This window comes from Aethalodelphis obliquidens, unplaced genomic scaffold (assembly GCF_003676395.1).
Source record: "Aethalodelphis obliquidens isolate GAN/ISIS:26980383/991018 unplaced genomic scaffold, ASM367639v1 scaffold12, whole genome shotgun sequence".
NCBI classification, from domain to species: Eukaryota; Metazoa; Chordata; class Mammalia; order Artiodactyla; family Delphinidae; genus Aethalodelphis; species Aethalodelphis obliquidens.
The window spans coordinates 39,034,780-39,054,361 of record NW_020837956.1 but is presented as its reverse complement, the minus strand read 5'-3'; positions in this window follow the sequence as shown (position 1 = coordinate 39,054,361).

Sequence of the window (19,582 nt, the reverse complement as noted above, 5' to 3'; positions counted from 1 at the left end):
TAATAATGGCCTTAATTTATAGAAATATAAATAATACAACAGTGACACCAGGGATCTATGATCATATAAATCTGTCACAGAACAGTACAAATGAACATAGTTAAATGAAACTGAACTATAAATATATCTGTACATCAGCTTGTGATGGAAAAAAGCTTACCAAAAAAAAAAAAAAGCAAGAACCTCAACTGCAATAAAAATGGAAGCATCTTTAGTCAACAGAGGCCTTTCGCCTTGAAATGTGAGCCATTGTTGCATTCTATTCTTTTGAAATCTTAAGATATATTGAAAGTGATTTTTTTAAAGGAAACAGAGGTCGTGCATCTTGTAGTCTCAGACAGTCCCCATGCCTGATGGTGCATGCACTCTTTTATAACTTAAGTAGCGATAACACCTTATATTAGATTTTGTGATGCTCATTGGAATAACTAGATTTACTATCTTATGAATAATCTAGTGCTGTAGTGTTGTTGGCTTGGGTGGGTAACATTATCTTTTTTTTTATTTCAAAAAATGATGCATTTGCTGTTTGAAATGAATGAAATCTGTTTCCAGGAATGTTCTCTTTATATAAGAAAAGTCATCTGCTTACAGCAGCTGAACAAAAAGATCTTCGTAATTTTTTTCTCTTTTTTTTTTTTAAGATTTCATTTTATTGATTACTCCAGGAAAATACCTACATTGCTTTCTACACTAGAAGGGAGAGCATGTACGTAGAACTTTAACGCAGAAGATAAGTTGGATTGATCCCTTCCAAAATTCGTATCAAACACAACTTATTAGAAACACTTTCCATCGAAACAAACAGGCTCAAGAACAAAATAAAATATGCAGAAAGGTTATTGTTGTTATAGGAACATGATATGTTCTGTTCATTATGGAATGTACATTCATGCAATGAGCTGGAAGAAGAAAGCGCTCCACAGTTTTAAATGTTGCCTTGCAGATTTGCAATGTTGAAATTTTTAATTTGACATCCATGACAGAAGTACAAGATTTGAAATAATTAAGTTCTGATTTTATCAAGATGGAAGTGAAGATGCAGGAGCTAGAGGTGATATTTACCCAGACAAATCACAGCTGGTAATTTCACAACGAATCAGGCCATGATGGAGAATTATTCAGAGCTTTTCAATCAGGATACATCTTTAATTGGTAATCAAGATATAATTTTATTAACATGGTGTGTGGTTGGAGGAGGTTTTCTGGGAGATTTAATCCATTTAAAGAAAATGTAAATATATTAGAATCTCAAATCATCATAAGCGATTGCTACTTTGCTACCAGTGGAATTCGTATATGTTCTGTGCCCTCACACAGTTGTTACATGGGATCTAAGTCAAGGGCAGTGCTAGGGTCTGTTTTAGGGAAGGGAGTCCCTTCCTCATGGCACCTCAGCCCCAGTCACCCCCACCAGCCATCCTGTATCCTGTGCCATGAACACTATGTCTCAGAGAAGCAAACTGCATCCTGTAATGCCTGGGCTGGTGGCTGTCCCACAAAGCCATAGAACTGATTTCCTCTCTCACCATTCGCTGCCACTGCACTGGGAATGTGAGCATTACATTCTCCCTTTTATCACTTTCCAAATACTGCAGTTCAGGAGACATGATCTTCCTCACCTGTCTCTTCATGTCACATCCCTGGTTCTGGCTTTCACTCAGCATCGATCCATCTGCCTCAGGGGGCTAGCCCCCTCGCAGTCGCCCTCTGTGTGATCATGGTTGGCCAAGAGGACACCATATTATGGCTCATAAGATGTAACAGCAAATGGGCTTCTCTGGTGTCGCAGTGGTTGAGAGTCCGCCTGCCAATGCAGGGGACATGGGTTCGTGCCCCGGTCCGGGAAGATCCCACATGCCGTGGAGCGGCTGGGCCTGTGAGCCATGGCCGCTGAGCCTGCGCATCCGAAGCCTGTGCTCCGCAAAGGGAAAGGCCACAACAGTGAGAGGTCTGTGTGCCGCAAAAAAGAAAAAAAAAGAAAAAGAAAAAGAAAAAAAGATATAACAGCAAATAAAGTTCTGGAATTCAAGTGCCTGGGTTCTAACTGCAGCTCCAAAGCTCACTGGTTAGTGAACATGGACAACTGACTCGAATCTCCCCCACATCAGGTTCCTCACCTCACACATAAAGTTGGTGTGCAGGACTCCCCTCAGGTACCCTCCCCTCCTGTGTCCCTTGGAGTTCCCTCCCAGGCCGTCCATGCCCCTGGCTCCTGGTAGGACTTGGCAGGCCAGAGAGAGAGTGAGAATGAGGGGTGTCTGGGTACTTGTTTTTCTGGCTCCTTCCAGAAGGAACTCTGAGGTTTCTTTGGGCTAAATCATCTCTCCACAGAAAGTCCTTGTTAGACTCAAGACCCCCAGTGTTGTAAGACTTTCTGTTCTTACAACGCCAAGTAGGCTGTACCAGCCTCACCATTTTTTAAAATTTTTTTATTGGAGGATAGTTGATTTACAATGTTGCCTTAGTTTCTTCTGTACAGTAAAGTGAATCAGTTATACATATACATATATCCACTCATTTTTAGATTCTTTTCCCATATAGGTCATTACAGAGTATTGAGAAGAGTTCCCTGTGCTATAAGGTAGGGCCTTATTAGTTATCTATTTTATATATAATAGTGTGTATATGTCACTCTTTCAGGTAGTGGCAGCACAGCCGCTTCCAGACCTACAAACTTCCACCCAACAGCAGATGTATGATCACTCCCTTTGTGATACCTAGAGACAAATGACAATGAAAGCACGATGATCCAAAACCTATGGGATGCAGCAAAAGCAGTTCTAAGAGGGAAGTTTACAGCAATACAAGCCTACCTCAAGAAAGAAGAAAAATCTCAAATAGCAATCTAACCTTACACCTAAAAGAACTATAGAAAGAAGAATAAACAAAACCCAAAGTTAGTAGAAGGAAAGAAAACATAAAGATCAGAGCAGAAATAAATGAAATAGAAACAAAACAATGGCAAAGATCAATAAAACTAAAAGCTGGTTCTTTGAGAAGATAAACAAAATTGATAAACCATTAGCCAGACTCATCAAGAAAAAGAGGGAGAAAACTCAAATCAATAAAATTAGAAATGAAAAAGGAGAAGTTACAACAGACACCACAGAAATACAAAGCATCCTAAGAGACTACTACAAGCAACTCTATGCCTATAAAATGGGCAACCTGGAAGAAATGGACAAATTCTTAGAAAGGTATAACCTTCCAAGACTGAACCAGGAAGAAATAGAAAATATGAACAGACCAATCACAAGCACTGAAATTGCAACTATGATTAAAAATCTTCCAACGAACAAAAGTCCAGGACCAGATGGCTTCACAGGTGAATTCTATCAAACATTTAGAGAAGAGCTAACACCCATCCGTCTCAAACTTTTCCAAAATATTTCAGAGGAAGGAACACTCCCAAACTCATTCTGTGAGGCCACCATCACCCTGATACTAAAACCAGACAAAGATACTACATAAAAAGAAAATTACAGACCAATATCACTGATGAACATAGATGCAAAAATCCTCAACAAACTGCTAGCAAACAGAATCCAATAACACATTAAAAGGATCATACACCATGATCAAGTGGGATTTATCCCAGGGATGCAAGCATTTTTCAATATATGCAAATCAATCAATGTGATACACCATATTAACAAATTGAAGAATAAAAACCATATGATCATCTCAATAGATGCAGAAAAAGCTTTTGATAAAATTTAACACCCATTTATGATAAAACCTCTCCAGAAAGTGGGCATAGAGGGAACCTACCTCAACATAATAAATGCCATCTATGACAAACCCCCAGCAAACATCATTCTCAATGTTGAAAAACTGAAAGCATTTCCTCTAAGATCAGGAAAAAGACAAGGATGTCCACTGTCACCACTATATTCAACATAGTTTTGGAAGTCCTGCCATGGCAACAAGAGAAGAAAAAGAAATAAAAGGAATACAAATTGGAAAAGAAGAAGTAAAACTGTCACTCTTTGCAGATGACATGATACTCTACATAGAAAATCCTAAAGATGCCACCAGAAAACTACTAGAGCTAATCAATGAATTTGGTAAAATAGCAGGATACAAAATTAATGCACAGAAATCTCTTGTATTCTTATACACTAATGAAGAAAAATCTGAAAGAGAAATTAAGGAAACACTCCCATTTACCATTGCAACAAAAAGAATAAAATACCTAGGAATAAACCTACCTAGGGAGAAAAAAGACCTGTATGTAGAAAACTATAAGACACTGATGAAAGAAATTAAAGAAGACACCAACAGATGGAGAGATATACCATGTTCTTGGATTGGAAGAATCAATATTGTGAAAATGACTATACTACCCAAAGCAATCTACAGATTCAATGCAATCCCTATCACATTACCAATGGAATTTTTTACAGAACTAGAACAAAAAGTCTTAAAATTTGTATGGAGACACAAAAGACCCCGAATAGCCAAAGCAGTCCTGAGGGAAAAAACCTGAGCTGGAGGAATCAGGCTCCCTGACTTCAGACTATACTACAAAGCTACACTAATGAAGACAGTATGGTACTGGCACAAAAACAGAAATGTAGATCAATGGAACAGGATAGAAAGTCCAGAGATAAACCCACACACCTATGGTCAACTAATGTATGACAAAGGAGGCAAGGATATACAATGGAGAAAAGACAGTCTCTTCAATAGGTGGTGCTGGGAAAACTGGACAGCTACATGTAAAAGAATGAAATTAGAACACTCCCTAACACCATACACAAAAATAAACTCAAAATGGATTCAAGACCTAAATGTAAGACTGGACACTATAAAGCTCTTAGAGGAAAACATAGGAAGAACACTCTTCGACATAAATCACAGCAAGATCTTTTTGATCCACCTCCTAGAGTAATGGAAATAAAAACAAAAATAAACAAATGGGACCTAATGAAACTTCAAAGCTTTTGCAAAGCAAAGGAAACTACAAACAAGACGAAAAGACAACTCTCAGAATGGGAAAAAATTATTTGCAAATGAATTAACGGACAAAGGATTAATCTCCAAAATATATAAACAGCTCATGCAGCTCGATATTAAAAAAGCAAACAACCCAATCCAAAAATGGGCAGAAGACCTAACTAGACATTTCTCCAAAGAAGACATACAGATGGCCAAGAAGCACATGAAAAACTGCTCAACATCACTAATTATTAGAGAAATGCAAATCAAAACAATGTGGTATCACGTCATACCAGTTAGAATGGGCATCATCAGAAAATCTACAAACAACAAATGCTGGAGAGGATATGGAGAAAAGGGAACCCTCTGGCACTGTTGGTGGGAATGTAAATTGATACAGCCACTATGGAGAACAGTATGTAGGTTCCTTAAAAGACTAAAAATAGAATTGCCATATGACCCAGCAATCCCACTACCGGGCATATACCCAGAGAACACCATAATTCAAAAAGACACATGCACCCAATGTTCATTGTAACACTATTTACAATGGCCGGGTCATGGAAGCAACCTAAATGTCCATCGACAGATGAATGGATAAAGAAGATGTGGTACATATATTCAATGGAATATTACTCAGCCATAAAAAGGAACGAAATTGGGTCATTTGTAGAGACGTGGATGAATCTAGGGACTGTCATCCAGAGTGAAGTACGTCAGAAAGAGAAAAACTAATATCGTATATTCACGCATATTTGTGGAACCTAGAAAAATGGTACAGATGGACAGGTTTGTAGGGCAGAAATTGAGACACAGATGTAGAGAACAAACGTATGGACACCAAGGGCGAAAGTGGCAGAGGGGAGTGGTGGTGGTGTGATGAATTGGGAGATTGGGATTGACATATATACACTAATATGTATAAAATGGATAACTCATAATAAACGGCTGTATAAAAAATAAATCATTTTTTTTAAATCAAATAAAAAAAGAAAAAAAAAAGAGTAGAAACAAAGTGAAAAGAGTGACACCAATTACTTTGCTACTACAGCCACCAGGCAGGAAAGGATAGTAGCTTCGACTAGGATGCCTGTAGAAGAGATGCAGATACATTTTTAATGTGGGATTCTTTTTGATGGTGGAAGTAGCAGATCATGGTTCTGGGATAGAGGTGATGATGACAAGGTAGGCATCTAGCTTGGGGTCTGGGAAATCAGCTGCATCGTGACCTTGGAGACCCAAGGGGAGGTGGAGGTGTGAAGAAGGCAGCTGGAGATGGGAGCCTGGAGTTCAACGTGAGATCTGGAGATGAAAGTGGGTGAGTCATCCTTTCAACCCATTTAAGGTTGCAGTCTTGCATGTAATCACCAAAAAGAAAGCATAGAGAGAAAGCTGCAGGGCCAAACTGAGCAACTCCATCCTTTTTTTTTTCTACTTGGAGAAGGTTGCTTTTTATCACTGAGATATAATTGACAAAACATTATATTGGGTTCAGGTGTACAACATAAAGATTTGATATTTGTATACACTGAAAAAAATGAGCACCACCATAAAGTCTAAGTTATCCTTTATCACCATACAAACTTACAAAGCAATATTACTGACTATAGTCACCATGCTGTATGTTACATCTCCATGACTTATTTATTTTATGAGTGAATGTTTCTACCTCTTGACCCCCTTCACTCACCCCTACTACTCCTCCCTTCTGGAAAATACCAATTTGTTCTCTGTATATATGAGTTTGATTTGTTTTATTTCGTTTGTTTGTTTGTTAGATTCCATACATAAGTGAGATCATATGGTATTTGTCTGTGTCTAACCTATTTCGCTTAGTATAATACTCTCAAGGTCCATCCATATTGTTACAAGTGGCAAGATTGCATTCATTTTATGACTGAGTATATTTTCATTGTGTGTGTGTGTGTGTGTGTGTGTGTGTGTGTCTATATATATCACATCTTCTTTGTCCATTTATCCATCTCTGGACACTTTGGTTGTTTCTATATCTTGGCTATTGTGAATAATGCTGCAGTGAACATAGGGGGGCATATTTCTTTTTGAATTATTAAATTTTGTGCTTATTTAAATTACTGTTTTTGTTTTCTGCTTATAAATACCCATAAGTGGAATTGCTAGATCATACAGTAGTTCTATTTCGTTTTTTGAGGTTCCTCCATACCGTTCTCCATAGTGGCTGCACCAATTTACATTCCCACCAACAGTTCACAAGGTTTGCCTCTTCTCCAGAGCCCTGCCAACACTTATTTGTTTTCTTTTTGATAATGAGTGACTTCATCCTTTAGGAATAAGAGAAGGAGGATGAAATAGCAAAGGAGGTGGAGAAGAACTTCCAAGAAAGGGAATGGACTCTCTGGACAGTCTAAACACTGTAAAAAAAAAAAAAAAATTAGGGTCCAGGGAGGAAGGAAATGACATCATCAAAGAGAAGTAGTTGAGTTTTGAAAGATCCAGGGCTCTCGCATTCAGCTGTGGGGTCTTGTCCAGGAGAAAAAGTGTGAGGGGAAGTTGTTATTGATTGCTTTTAAAGGTTTCCATAAATTTCCGTAATGTTCTGGAACTAGTGATTTGACATAATTAGTATTACAAATACTGTATACACAAAGATAAATGATACTGTAAGGTAGTCCATTGTTCCGCGCTCTCTCAGTAACAAGTGCCTGACACGATTCAAAGTTGCCGAAGCAAAAACTGGAAATTGTTCACTCACACAGTCAGAATTCTCTCCCTGTGTCTCTCAGCATTAGTCCTTTCATCGGTCAACATAATTCCCTGGTAATGGACATTGTCATCCTCCGTCTCTCTGTGGCAGGGGACAGTGAGGTATGACACCAGAAAGATGCAAGTATCCAATATCTCGGCCTCAGGCATCTAGAACAAGGACAGAATCTTCCTCCTGGAGTCCACATAGGAAATTCACAGGATCGTCTCCCTGGGACCTATGTCACCCCTTTGTTGACCACTTGGGGCAGAACAGGGAATAAGGAGTGACCCATCCTGGACTCCCATGGAGAGGAGGGGCTACACTCCCCAGAGGAAGGAGGTCCTCTTTCCAGCAAAAGACCGGGAGGGATGGGAGCGGAGGAAAGCACCAGCTGTCCATTGCAGACAGCCAGCAAATGCATTATCCTGTCAACAAATGCATGTCCAATTAAAGGACAATTCAGTCTTCTCACTTGCTACCAAGTAAATTTTAATAGTGACAACTATTCCAGCTGAAAAATAGATTCTCTTCCTCTGAGGCATTAATATGCAAAGACAGCAGCATCCAATAGAGGCTGTTCTTGAGTTAATTTTGTTAGGTGGTGGCAGTAGGAACCTAAGATTTGGCTTAAAAAGAATCTAGCCTGCTGAAATAGTTTTGATATTTTCCTTCAGAAATGATGAATAAAACTTAAGACATTCTAACCTCATGGACAATTTTTTAATTAGTTCACGTTGCTATCCAAATGGGAAACCATTGTTATGGTTATTACTACATAAAATGCATGATAAAATAAGAAAAGAATTCCAGAATCTCATATTCTCATATTATTATGTGTTGAAAAAATATATATATACATATACATACTCACAGATACATACACACACACACAACTGAACAAAAGATATTCTAGAGCCACAAATGTGTCTATCTGTTTTTATTTGTTCTGGGAGCTCATACAAGAGCCCTCGTCTGGCATTGACATGTAAATGAGTCAGTGATGGAACTATGCTTGCTCTGTCCCTGATCTACATGTCAATACCTGACTATTCTGTAATTTATGTACACAGAGAAATCAGCTACTAGGCACAAGTCTTATCACCCCTGAACACATGTTAAAAATTTACTCCCTGAAATGGGTATGCTCAAATCCAACTCAGTAATATAGGCTAATGTACTTTACAAGTTTATTCACATGCAAAGTACATTTTGAAGCTATTTATCTTTCTTTAAAAGAAATCACTGCCTTAAAGACATCTTTGGGGTCGGGAGCCTCTGATTTCTGCATTAAAATGTCCAGCTGTGTATCATCGAGCAGAGTCGATCAAGCCAACGGGCACACCTGCTGACAAGGTTCCCCTGCAGCCTTTTCATTACCAGACACCCAAATATCACTGTTTATGTCCTGCTCAGATGACTGATACTTGAAGATCTGTGTTTTAGAGTTTATACATTAGACCAATTATGATGAAAAATCTGGTTCCATGATGGCAGTAAGGCTGTGCCCATCACAAGTCCTGTCACTTCAGAAAGGTGTGTCCCAAGTAGGCTTGGACTAAACTCCATTCCAGTGCCAGGCCTTTGGGCAGGGAGAGCAGCCCCTAAGCACTCTGCTAAATGCCTTCAGGCAAATTGCCCTTGTCCATCGAGGTCGCTTGACTTTCCTGTTTCAGCGCCTCCTCAAAAGGCAGCAGCTAGCAGCACCGTGTGACTTCAGACTTCCTGTGACAAAGTCGCGAAGCCTATTTTCATCAGAGTCGGTTTTCAAACACCTGTTAAAACTGGGTAGGTTGAGAAAGAACCCAGCCTTATGAAATCATTTTTAAAAACTTTCAGATCGATATGTCCTCAATGAGGGAAGTATACAAATGTATTAGTTGCAGAAAATGGTCAGATCTCTCTAAGGTGAAATAAAGCAAATGCTGATCTTCAATGTCTATGAAATTTCTTTGGAAATATTTTATGATGCTATTCCTCATATCTAATTCCCACTATTTTGATAATTCTGAACAGTGCGGTAAGGAAGAAGGGCAACATGCTGTGATGGGAAAACAGCTCTGGAAGGGGAATCAACAGACCTAGGTGCTTATCTGCTTGGCTTTCCTTGGGGATCCCAGGAGAACCCCCAGGACCTCCCTTGGCCTGAATTTATATTTATTTATTTGTAAATATTTATATCTTATATCTGTAAGATTAGGGGATTTTAAATATTTGTTAAATGTTCATATCTTGTATAATGCTAATTAATTGTCACTTTCATTTAGGGAAAACCAGAATGGCACTTAGGTACTGACAGTGATGGAGGCAAAGTGGTAGGGTCTTACGTCCTCGGAGATAGAATTAGAGTTCCTGCTTTTCTCTTTGTATCTCATGGAACTTCTGACCGTATTCTTGCAAAAATTAAGCAAAGCAAAACCAAACAAAAAAACTAGGTGTGCTAGAGATTGAAACTGTGGGAGAAGTTGTACTATTTAAAAGTAGGTCTGAACGTGACCAAGAATCTGCACTTCTGACAAGTTCCAGGTGGTGTTGCTGGTCCAGGGCCTACACTTTGAGAATCACTAGTGTTGTGTGTCTGTCTAATTCCAACACTAACTTGACATCATCAGGAGTCGCTTTAGGGGTTTTCTGATTTTTTCCCTTTTTGAAGAGAGTTCTCTAAAGCCTAAGTAATGTTCCTAAAGTTAGGAACGTATTTTTACTGATCAGAAGCATCTTCTACCATGAACAGATATACCGTGGCAGGCAGGCAGCATGTGCAGTCATGATAGTATCACCTTATACCCCAAATCACGTGCAGGCAGAGAGAGGCCGCAGCTCCGGGAACATATTCTTAGTCCTCCTTCCATAGTACAGCTTCTGGGAGCAACCGTGAGACTAGGGGGTTTTCCAAAGACCACCTACCAGGTAACAAAAGCATGCAGGGATGTCTCCCTCTCCATCCTTAGAAGTCAAGGGAAACACACGAGTTCCCTCGAAAGCCCAGCACGTTTTCCACTTTCAGCTGGAATCACATGTGGTGCTCCCAGCGACCCTGCGTGCGCAGTTCTCCTCGGCCGGAACGGGAGGCTGCTTCTCACACCCAGGTGAGGCTCAGTTCCCTGTCCAGGAAGAAGATCACTCTCCTGATAGCTGCACTATATGTTGTTGCAGGATCAGAACTAAGTATGTAACATACTAACAGTTACGTATTTTAGCTTACACATTTAGAAACATGCTTTGAGATGTCATTCTCAGGTTCTTTCTTTCCTGCAAGTAAGTGTTAAAGTTTAGAGGATGATAGGAAGCTGCAAAGCAGTGCAGGGTGCATGAGAGGGGTCTGGGCTTTGACAACAATGGAGTCCCCGTGGAACATCTCATCTAACCATAGGTGCCGCCGGCCTCCCAGCTTCCCCGCTAGTGAGAAGGGGGCTCTCAGCCCTGGGATCTGATTCAAAGACTCAGAGAGAAGGGGGCTGACTGGCCTGTCTCCTTAGGGGAGGGCTTGACAACTGAACACCAGAGGCCCACCTCCCTTGGGATTCCCCCCACACAGAGGCTCTCCCTGAACATCACTTTCTCCCCTCTTCTCCCCTTTTTGTGGGCTGGCAGAGAGCACCTCTGCCCCATGATACTGACACATCTACAGAGTCCAAATAGTTCTTTTACAGACAAGGAAACTGAGGCCAAATAAGTTAGAGGGTTTTCTGAATGGCAGGAAAGAAAATCAGTTCGAGGACCAGACTGAATTCTGTGTCACCACACTCCAGGCTGATGTCCAGGGAAGGAAGATACATAGATATATGGTGTTGTTCTATTTCATCTGAGTTATTAGGTACTATGTTCCTTTTTTCTCCTTACTATGAAACTATACAAGGGTTTCTGAAACTGGGCACTGTGGACCTTTGGGACCACAATGTCATTGGTTGGGGAAGGGGCATTATGCACTGTAGGATGTCTAGAGCATCTTGGCATCTTCCTGCTAGATGCCAGTAGCACCAGGCCTGACAGCTGTGATAACCAAAAATGTCTCCTGACCTTTCCAAACACTCTCCAAGGGCCAAAACCTCCCAGGATGAGACCCATTTAAGTTATCCTGTGGCAACTAATAAGCTGCTAATATAGTCAAGTATTTTACATATGAAAAATAACTATTTTTTAAAATAAATTTATTTATTTATTTATGGCTGCATTGGGTCTTCATTGCTGTGTGCAGGTTTTCTCTAGTTGCAGTGAGCAGGGGCTGCTCTTTGTTGAGGTGCATGGGCTTCTCATTGCAGTGGCTTCTCTTGCTGCGGAGCAAGGGCTCTAGGTGCGTGGGCTTCAGTAGTTGTGGCTCTCAGGCTCTAGGCACGCAGGCTCAGTAGTTGTGGCGCACGGGCCTAGCCGCTCCGCGGCATGTGGGATCTTCCCGGACCAGGGCTCGATCCCATGTCCCCTGCATTGGCAGGCGGATTCTTAACACTGCACCATCAGGGAAGTCCCAGGAACTATTTTTAAAAGGGTATGTGTGGGAAGTATATTTGGGTGTGTGTCTGGATGTATCGTTCCGTGTGTGTGTGTGTGTGTGTGTGTGTGTGTAAATGATAAAGAGTTCCACTAGATTCTCTTTGGTTAAATCAAAATGCATTGAGACTTCTGTTTCTGGCCAAGATCGAGTCAGAGTGACTGGATTTACCTTTCTGCCTGAAACCATCAAAACTCCAGGCAAGTTGTCGGCAACAGCAATTTCAGATGCTGGTCCTCGGGCAGCGCGTGCAGGGTTCTGGAGAGAGGATAATGGGGGGTCTGCCACCCCCTCCACAGCTGCCCCAAGTGTGTCCAGGAAGGCACCTCCGCAAGTTAGGAGGCAGGACGCAGCACATCTTGTGTTATCATGATGGACCCAGCATCTCCACATCCTGCACAGCCCAGCTCACGCATGCGCGATGCTCTGCCCTCAACCTGAGAGATGCTGTCCTGGGGACAGGAGGCACGAGCCCTGGCCCCTCGCCTCCAAGTGGGGTGGACACATTTGAAATCTGCTTACAGTGCATTGAAGATACAATGATTTCCTGTTTCAGAGAAAATATCTCCTTTCTAGAAAGGCTATTCTCTTGGCATACAATTTCCCCATGTAATTTTGGGGAAAAGTACTTGCAATCTTGTTAATAAATAGACTTTTTCTTACTGACTGAAAATAGTGGTAATTTCAATCTGGCTGTAATCACTGGTATTTATCTATTTTCTGATGTGTATATCAGCAGCCTTAGCATTGGACAACCAGACCCTCACCCCACCCCACCCCAGGGAAAGGAAGAGTTTCCCAGCCAAACAGAAACAGAGGGAGTGGATCGTGCTACCTACGTGCCAAACCTCAATTTCCCTTTCTTTTAAAAAGGGATAGTATGGTAATAATAATACTAACATGATCATGATGAGATCTTTCTCCCAAGTTTGCAGGGAATGATAAGTGGTGCTGAGCAGAGCCTGCTTGCTGTTAAGTACTGAGACTCTGGCTCCTCCAGTATTATCATCGTTACTATTACTACTTTTACTCTTGCTATTCGAAGAAAGAGATTATATGGAGAAGGGTTGAAAACTGGGTTCGAATCCCAACTATGAGACCTCCTTAGCCATTTAATCATAGAAAGTCAATGATCACCTCCTGCCCTATTTCCCTGTAAGCAAATGGCGATAATGATGACATCTTTCTCTAAGCACAGGGGAGCCAGGATCCAAACCCAAGGCTGTTTGACTCCAGAACCCTCGCTGCTTCACACCCCATCAGAGTCAATTATTGGTGAATCTAATCCTAAAAAGCCACGCCGTCCTTTACAAGGCACCCAGATGACAAAGCCATCCTGCAACATGTCTGAGTCCTGGAGTCCTAGATTTCACATATGAAACAACTCAGGATAAATGTGGATTTGTATCTGTTCCTATCTCCTTCCACAGAGTTGCTACCACTCCCAGAAAATTCCTTCTGAGCACTGCCTGGCCCACCATCTGCGATATGCCGTTTACCTAGACGAACCTTCCTGCAGCAGGAAATGCAGGGCGGGGCAGACATGACTCAGAGCTCCAATTAAGAAAGGAAATTTGCATTAGGAGCAAAAACCGCCTGTTCTCTCTCCTTCCTTCCGAAGAAGAGGGGAGCCTCAGGGGTGTGGGTTTGGAGTTTTGCGAGGGGGATGGGGTGTGATTGTCCGGGTTCGAACGGCTTATTGCGGCGGAGGATCGGAAGCCTGGCAACACGCAAAGGTGTGGGAGGCGCCCACGTGGAGAAGATGGGCTCCCTTCCCTCCGGGCCCTGTCTCTTTAACTCTTCTCCATCCGCTCTCTGTGAGACCCTGGCAGCCCCTCGCAGCCGTGACCTCTCTAAACTGTCAGCCTCAGATTAACTGATACTTCATCAATTTCGCCTGAACTACATTTGCAACCCGCTCTCAGGAGGACGGCCAAGTGCGTCAAATGCCAGGCATTAGCCTCCCAGAGCCAGATTTCCTTCGGAACGATGGGGCATTTTCCAATAGTCTTGCAGGGGCCTGGGCAACAAGCCGAGGGGGACTTTGCCCGGAGGGGAAAAGCAGGAGCCTCTGATTATTCCTTGTAAATTTTTCATGAGGACATCTGCCCACCCTCGCTCCTCTGGAACTGCCCTCATCCCAGCCCCCCTCTGCATTCAGGCCTCCTGACAAGGCATGAAAAACGAGAATGACTGGGCTCGGCCCCCATTAGCCAGGAAGTGGCTGCTAGGAGCCTGGGATTTCAGTCTCTGGAGGGGCCAGGCTGCCGGAGAGGGGTCTTCGAAACAAAAGACCAGCGGGAGAAGGATGATTCTTGGGTGAGTCTGCAGAGCGAGGCCACTCCTCCGGTAGGTGGCCTGGACACACAGATGGTCCTGGTTGATAAAGCCAGCCTGGCCCAGAGAGAGCTGTTAGTCCTGCAGCCTGCGGACCCCACCGATCTTGGCCTGGGAAATCAGGGTCCTTGGTCCTACCTTCCTTGCACTTCTTGGGGGGCCCTCCAGCATGGGGTGGAAAGGCAGGCTCCCCGTGCTACCATATTCATATCCCCCAAGTCAAAGCCAGGGAGGATTAAAGTATAGAGATGGGGGAGGGAGGTGCTTCCTTAGTTAAGTAATAAAACACATCTAACCATTCCTTTGGAAATACCAGCAACTCACAGGCTTCAGAATCCTCTCTCTCTTCATACAGTTCAAATCAAGAGCCAGCACCTCTTTCTCATCAATGCATCAAATCATGTCGCTGTCCTTTTTGTGCTCCCTTTGAAGTGGCATGTGCTTCAATTTATTTTTAATCTTCCAAGTGATGTCGTAAGGGCTGCCACCCAGGTGACATATGAAGTCGGTTCTTCCAGGCGGAAGAGCTGCAAAGGCTGGTTGGACCCACACCGGACCCATGTGCTGAAAATCGTCCAGGGTCAGAGATTGACCTCCAACGCGGGGAGATGCCTGGAAAGGAGGATTCCACGAAAGAGGGAAATTTATGAAGACACTCACCGGGCACACCTTGGAAAGGCCACCTTTTGTGCTGAGCTTGGCCGGTCCTCGGGGAGCCGGGGGCGGCCCTCCGTGGAGCAACGGTGCCCCCAAGCGGTCGCCCCTCGCCGCTCCCTCCCTTCCTTCCCGTCGCCGCCAACGGGGAGATGACAGAGAGAAAATGAGTTGCTATGAACTGTTGGCCTGAACATCACATCTTTAAATAGTTATCCACATGAAAGAAAGCCTGGGACTGATTCAAAGCCACCTTGATGGGAAAATCTGGGAATGCCCATAAAAAGCAGCGCACAGAACTGAGGAATGTTTTTTTTTTTTTTGCTGTTGCTTTGTTTTGCGCTTTCCTCCCCCCCGCCTCAAACAGCTATACTGGCGATTACATATTCCACAAGAAAATAAAATTAAATACATTTACTTAGTTGATTAATTAATTTGTGGATATCTACCACGATCCAATTCAAAGATCTGAACAACAGAAACTTAGCTGGGAGGGGTGCGGGGAGGACCTCTTTCACCCCAAAGCAGGAAAAGAGGACAGAAGTATCAGAGAACCGGGAGTCAGGCAGATGCAGATAAAACTCCTGCCCTGACGTGGACGGTACATGGTTGATGACTTTAGATTAGTCATTTTGCTGTTGATGTTTTGGTTTTCTCATATGTGAAATGGACCATCTGTGAAATGATATTATTCGAGACAGTGCTTCTGAATGATGCAGTCAATACGAATGGGGGTTAAGCTTCCTTTCAAATCCCTGCCCATATTCCTGATGTCCTTCCTCCTGCTCTGCCTCTCCTTCGACCTCATGCTTCCTCCTCTTCACCTGAAAGTCTCACCTCCGTCTTGCCCTCCTCCCAGGAAGCCTCTTCCCAGCATGTCCACGAGTGTCCACGACCCAGTTCCTTTCTGACCATCCATGTCCTCAGATGTTCTCGTTTTCTATCCCTCAGTTCCTCAGCCACACAGTGGATGCTTAAAAATTCCTTACTGGTGAATAGGTTGGTTCTCAAATGAGAAATGCCTGAATTTCGAGGCAGAAAGCACAATGACAAAATCTTTGGATCCAAAATCTAACTCCATCACTGGATTTACCTCTCTGTCACTGAGCAGTCACAATTTCTGAGAATGTTTTTTCCATCTATAAAGCAAAAGGTTGCGCTGGAAAAAATAATAGTATTATTTTTTTGGAAGTTTTCAACTCATTACTTACTGAAGCCTTTAATAATCTCCCATGGTGAGTTGTTTCAGAAAAAGTTATTTAGTGAGTGCTGGGAATTACTAGATTAAATCATGTAAAGTTGCTATTTGTATGGGCTAAAATTATCAAATATGAGAAATTTTATAAGTTATAGCTAAAATGGCTTTTCCTGGAGAATTGGATCATACTAAGTGAGTTTCTTCTCTCTGTCAGGCATTTTAGTACCAAGGCGATAGAGGAAACAGCCATGCCATAGTCTTTGCTTTCTTGGATTATCAGGGTCTATGAGGATTGAACAACATTGTCTTAGTATTTGCCAGGCACTGTGAAAGCATTTCAACTTTAAAATGTATTAAGAATAAATAGGTAAAAGTGTGAAGGAAAGTTTTAACAAATGCTGGAGGTCAGAATGTGAGGCAGTGTAAATATCATCTCTAAATACATACTGAGATGGTTTCTAGAAAGCACATCTGCAGACAGCTAACACTTCATAGTTGTTTCATAGGAGTTTGTATATTGACAAAATTGGGTTCGTTAGTGGTAAGAATGTCTGATGGCCTTCGGTGTTCTTCCCTCTATACTGGCTCTTTTTCCTCCCAATCCTCTTCTGTTATGGTTCAGGTATATTACGATAGCTCTCATTTCTTATCTAGAATAGCATTGTCCAGTTTTGTTTCCTCTGATCTTGCATGTATTTAGGAAACCAATCTGAGAAACTAAAAAGCATCTGTGCATATTTATGTATGTATTCGTTACATACACCTACTTCTGAAGAAGATGTGTACAGTATAGGTGAGATAAGAGAAAACAAATCATGTTTTGGATGAATTTTAAATTTTCATTTAAAAATAAACAAAAACTTTTGTACCATCAAGAAGAAATATTTTATTAATAATAAGATTATATTTTAGTGAAAGAAATATGATTAAATATGATTTGCTATTTTTTTTATGTTGGTTTGACACTTTGTGATACAATAAAGCTCTAAGTTCAGTTTATTTTTTATATTAAATTATTGTCATAGTTGAAAAGTATATTTCATGGAAGGACATAAATCCAGATAGAAATGAATCGTGAGCCATGCTTTCTAAATTTGGGTGCCACGATTCAATCCCATTCAACAATTACATGGAGACTTGCCGGGGGGAAGGTGGTTGTTAGAATCCAGGTACTAAATTTCCTTTTTCCTGAATTGTTCTTTCAAGCTTACATTTTGTCATTTTTATAATTTCATCCAAGTGGTTCAAAGCTCTATACCTCATTTTAGAAAAAATTTTAAAATATATATTTTTGTTGTTTTTACAACGCACAGATTTAAGAGTTTTGTTGTCATTGTTGATGTATAATATCTTGATAATAAAAATCACATCACAGTAGCATCACTTCCAGATATCTAATTCCAAGTTCCACGCTCTCTGTAGTATAAATTTCCCTCCAAAAGGAGTTACCTTCTCATTCATTGTTTAAAAAACACCTATGGGTTGCAGTGTACACTTAAGATTACTCATTTAGTTATTCATTTTCAATTTCTTCATTAAAAAATACCTGGTTGGGCTTCCCTGGTGGCGCAGTGGTTGAGAGACCGCCTGCCGATGCAGGGGACACGGGTTCGTGCCCCGGTCCGGGAAGATCCTACATGCCGCGGAGCGGCTGGGCTCGTGAGCCATGGCTGCTGAGCCTGCGCGTCCGCAGCCTGTGCTCCGCAAGGGGAGAGGCCACAACAGTGAGAGGCCCGCGTACCGCAAAAAAAAAAAAAACAAAAAAAAACCCTGGTTGGCAGCATTGGATGACAGCTAATTCTTACCACTACTCCTCCAAAGCATAACTTGAACAAATATTTTTTATAACTCCATTTCACATTTGACAACTCTTAAGAACTTTGCAACGTAATAAACAGTAAACGTGTGTACTAAAGATTTTTGTATTTATTTCCCATGTTCTTAAAAAGTGTTGCAACATTTTAAAGGATCACTGACTAGGAATAATGTGGGGAGTGAATGGCTTGTGCTAGCATCCTTTGTCATTGGCAGTTAGGCAGAGCAACCCTGGTTACCTTTACATCAGTTTTTTTCACAAACTATCATTTTGTTAACAGAATTGTGTGCTGTTCAGATCACAAAGAAGTTTTTCGTAGTGTATTTCATTAGTGAAACTGAATTTAGGAAGTACCAGAAGGTTGGATATACTATACACATCTGTATTTTACCCAATTGTAGAGCACACCTCCCAGAATAATTTAATCACAAATTGGTTTCTTCCAATCTTGCATAATATTTTTATGCATCTCCAAAAGCACTTGAAGACAAGGGTACAGGGACTTCCCTAGTGGTGCAGTGGTTAAGAATCCGCCTGCCAATGCAGGGGACACGGGTTCGATCCCGGGTCCAGGAAGATCCCACGTGACGCGGAGCAACTAAGCCCGTGCATCACAACTACTGAGCCTGTGCTCTAGAGCCCACAAGCCACAACTACTGAGCCCATGTGCCACAGCTACTGAAGCCCACATGCCTAGAGCCCGTGCATTGCAACAAGAGAATCCACCACAATGAGAAGCCTGCGCACCGCAACAAAGAGTAGCCACCACTCGCCGCAACTAGAGAAAGCCTGCGCTCAACAACAAAGACCAGGGCAGCCATAAATAAATAAATAAATAATAAGACAAGGGTACGATTTCGTATATGACATATTGTTTTGTCTGCTGTTTCAGCCATTTTCACCAAAGGAGGAGAAGCGCTATCTTCTTAATGGATACGGTTTTTCATCTTTTCCCACCAAGGAAAAAAAATTCAGAAGAGACTTCTAAAGAATTATCATTGAGTTTATGGAATTTTGCAAAGCACAGGACTAAATAACGTAAAGCCTGTAGCATTGGCAAAAGAGTTAGATATTCTTGTCTTCGTATTTGAATTCTTAGAGCACAATGTCTTCCTAATTCTGACGGAACTGCACTTTTGTGAGTTAATACGCCGAGGCACCAGCTCTCTGCCCACCAAAAGCGAGGATCGTGGTTATCACGGTGGACTTAAACCTACATTTCAAATCATTTTTATAGCGTTGAAACTTGTGTTTGCTAGTTTCGGATTTTATTACCTTATTGCCCTTTTAATCTGGTTATGACAGAGGAAGCTCTTGAATCATGAATGGGACATATAGCAGCTCTGTTATTTTCTTTTTGTTCATCTGTACTTGCAATATTAGTATTTTCAATCCGTGGTTTTGTAGGAATACTTCTAATGT